We start from the raw sequence: 3,461 nt of genomic DNA, 5'->3' as shown, positions 1-3,461 counted from the left end.
CTCTTGTGAGCCCATTTGTGCCTGGCTGGTCCTCATTCCTCTCTCATGAGCTCATTTGTGCCTGGCTGGTCCCCATTCCTCTCTCCCCAGTGTTGAGTGTCTGAGCAATTCTGGCGTGAGGGTGTGATGACCATTTGAATATTAGCTCTTTATTATATAGGGTACATTTAAAGGGGTGATAGAAGCTTGTAGCAGATTTCAGGTAATTAAGCATAAGAATTATAACTTAAAAAAACACACAAAACCTCCAGTCTGTGATGTAGGCAATCAAACATTTCTTCTTAAGAGCACACTAGATTTTCATTCTGATTTTGTTTTGTGATTTGAGTACAACACAGCCACACTATGTATATTTTAAATATTGTTGTGTTTTAGAACCAATAATTTTTGGTATGGAAATCCCCTAAAAATATCCCTAATGGTGATTTTCTTGAAGAGGTAATACATTTTCTAGCATAATGTATAATATCCAAAGGAAAATAAATTTAATATAACTATTATATTTAGCTTAGATGCTTAGAATTGGAAACAGAATTAAAGATCATCTGCTGGACTTTTGCCATAAACATACAAAGATTTTCTAGTTAGTAGACCCATCTTAGGGGGAAAACCCTGTTACTCTATCCTCCTCTAGCTACTGTCTCATATCTGTTTCCCTTCTTTGTAAGAATTGTTCATAGGAACTGTTGCTACTTTCTCATCATCATTTTCCTCCTGTGTTTACTTCTATCTGACTTGTTTCTGTCCTCACCATTTCATATTAAGTATTTGTGTAGAGTTTACTAATCATCACTTTGCCATCTATTCGTTATTTTCTGTCCCCAAATTTCTTGATCTCTCAGCAACATTTGATAGAGTAGGCCATTCCATCCTTTTTAAAAAAATATATTTTATTGATTTTTTACAGAGAGGAAGGGAGAGGGATAGCGAGTTAGAAACATCAATGAGAGAGAAACATCAATCAGCTGCCTCCTGCACACTCCCTACCGGGGATGTGCCCACAACCAACGTACATGCCCTTGACCGGAATCGAACCTGGGACCCTTGAGTCCGCAGGTCGACGCTCTATCCACTGAGCCAAACCAGTTAGGGCCATTCCATCCTTCTTGAAATGTCATCTTTTCTTGGCTTCTGTGATAATTCTGGTTTTCCTCCTTTTTCTCTGTTTCCTAAATTCACCTTTGCTAGATCATCTCCCTCCCAACTTCTAAGGAGTTCCTGAGAACTATGTCCTAGTTGCTAATCTTTTGTATGTGCATTCTCTCACTAGTGATGTTTTCTATTGTATAGCATTAATACTATCAATCGTCACATAGTTGATCATATTTCCTCTAAGCCTGGACTTCTCCACCAAATTGGAAAGCTGTATATTCAACTACCTCTTTGATATCTCCATTTTGATGTCTTATACCTCAGACTTAACATGGCTGAAAAAGAAATCGGGATTTAACCTCCTCTCACCTGTCCTCCAAATGCATTTTTCCCCAGGCTTCCAAGGGCACTGCCTTTTTATCTAATGCCCAAGTCAGTGTCATTGAGTCTTCTTCACAACTGCTAATTTGGAGAGGCTATATTGTATTGATTTGATATCTTGGGTTTTACCTGGGCTGTGAGACTATGAGCAGTTCCCTAACCTCTGTACCTTAGTTTCTTATAATCTCTCCTGATCTTGTAAAATTGTAAAGATTAAATAAATGACTACATGTAAAGTATGTAGAGCAGTTTCTAGAACAAAGCATGCACTCTGTGAATGTTAGCTTTTTAAAATATTGTTCTTTCCCTAACCTCTCTCATCCAGTTGATCTCCAGGCCTTGTAGACTTTTCTCTGAAATTCTATTCCAAATCTGGCCATTTTCTTCATTTCCATACTACAGCCCCAACTACCGTCATCCTCACTTTAGACAACTGCAGGAGCCTCCTAACTAGTTTTTCTGCTTCTCCTTTCACCTCCCTAAAATCTAGTCTCCATATGTACCCAAAGTGGTTTTTTAAAAATGTAAATGATATCTTTTGACTCCCTGCTTAAAACAGAACACGAAATGGTCTTCCGAACTCCTTACTGTGGTCTGATGAGGAAGTACTGCCCACTGTTGTTCCACACGTGCTGAGCTGTCTTTGAGTGCCATACCCATTCCTGCTTCAGAGTCTTTGCACTTGATCACTTTTTGCTTGAATAATTCTGATCTGGGTTGTTTCATGGCTGTTTATTTCTTGTCATTTGTGGCTTAATTTGAAATCATATCCTCAGCCTTTTCTTGATTAGCAGTTAAAGTTCCTCCCCACCCCCCAAATCTGCACTGACATTGTGTCTTGTTTTATTTTCTTCAAAATACGTACTGCCTTATCTTGTTATCTTGTTTATGTCTTTACTTGCTTATTGGGTGTATACTACTACTAGAATGTAAATTCTATCAGAGCAACTGAAGTACCGAAGTACCAAGAATGGTGCCTGGCTGCTAGCGTATTCTCTATATATAGTGGGTGGGAGAATGAATAAACATACAGCTGCTCCAGAAAATCTTTCTCAAAATCATCTTTAATGTGGTCATGAATCTTTAATATTTTAATGAGCAGCATTCAATCTTATAAGGTGGTTTAATTTCTTATAATAATGAGTAGTGTGCCACGCCAGCACAGCTAAGGGGAGGCGGTGAAGGATTAAAGAAAAGACAGACAAGAGAATACAGCTGGGGCTTGGCAATCTCCAGTGCCTGGATGAAGACACAGAAAGACCCAGCCTGCAAGCTGAGGCTTTATTTTATAGTCAGAGAAAAACAAGGTAGTGGTCAACATAGTTATAGTGTTCTTGTGAGTTTCACCTTGTTTTGACAGCACTTGCTGCACCTCCCACGCCCATTAGCTACCTAGGAAGGAACTAGGGAGGACTATAAGGTTTAGCATAATAAGCTAAGAGGGCTCTGACCTCCAAGCTGGGACTTGTTTGTGACTCTGCCACAGGTCAGTCTGAGGCTTAACCCTATAGCCACTCCCTACAGAGTAGTATATAAGAGCTAGAAGAATTTTATTTATTTTTATTGAAACAAAATATTTTTCTATAACTTCCTCCAGTTGCCCATCAGTCCTCCCACTGAAACTGTACAGAGTAAATCTAATTGCTCTTTCATGATATTACTGAAAAATATCTGGGGCTAAGGATCATAATAATTTAAGGCTTTTTTGAATGTGCCTAGACTCTCCAGCTGTGATGTCTTCCAAAACCTTATCATTCTTGATCACCTTCCTTTGAGCTTGCTTCTGTTTGTCATTGTCCTTTATAAAATAGGCCTCACAGAGCTATATTATAAGGACTTCTTTTTTTAAAACATTTTCAATTATAGTTAGTATTCAGTATCCTATCTAATAATAGAGAAACATGGTAATTAGCCGTACCTCCGCTACCCTTCCAATTGGCTAATCAGGGCGATATGCAAATTAACTGCCAACCAAGATGGCGGCCGGC

General features: G+C 38.8%; 1 protein-coding gene and 1 long non-coding RNA gene across 2 annotated transcripts in view; one reads left to right on the top strand and one right to left on the bottom strand.

Annotated features, from left to right (window-relative positions):
* The window catches only part of LOC106727032, an 8,870-nt gene extending 7,842 nt beyond the window's left edge, over nucleotides 1–1,028 (bottom strand). The window contains exon 1 of the long non-coding RNA XR_001363182.1: nucleotides 1,010–1,028. This is a non-coding gene — a long non-coding RNA (uncharacterized LOC106727032). The remainder of the gene's footprint in view (nucleotides 1–1,009) is intronic.
* Nucleotides 1–3,461, top strand: part of UCHL3 (ubiquitin carboxyl-terminal esterase L3 (ubiquitin thiolesterase)) — a 53,359-nt gene that overhangs the window by 5,492 nt on the left and 44,406 nt on the right. The gene's annotated exons all lie outside the window — the stretch shown is intronic.

The sequence above is a fragment of the Myotis brandtii genome, unplaced genomic scaffold, assembly GCF_000412655.1.
Source record: "Myotis brandtii unplaced genomic scaffold, ASM41265v1 scaffold350, whole genome shotgun sequence".
Taxonomy (NCBI): domain Eukaryota; kingdom Metazoa; phylum Chordata; class Mammalia; order Chiroptera; family Vespertilionidae; genus Myotis; species Myotis brandtii.
Note: the sequence above shows the minus strand (reverse complement) of the source record. Positions and strands in the feature narration are given on the sequence as shown.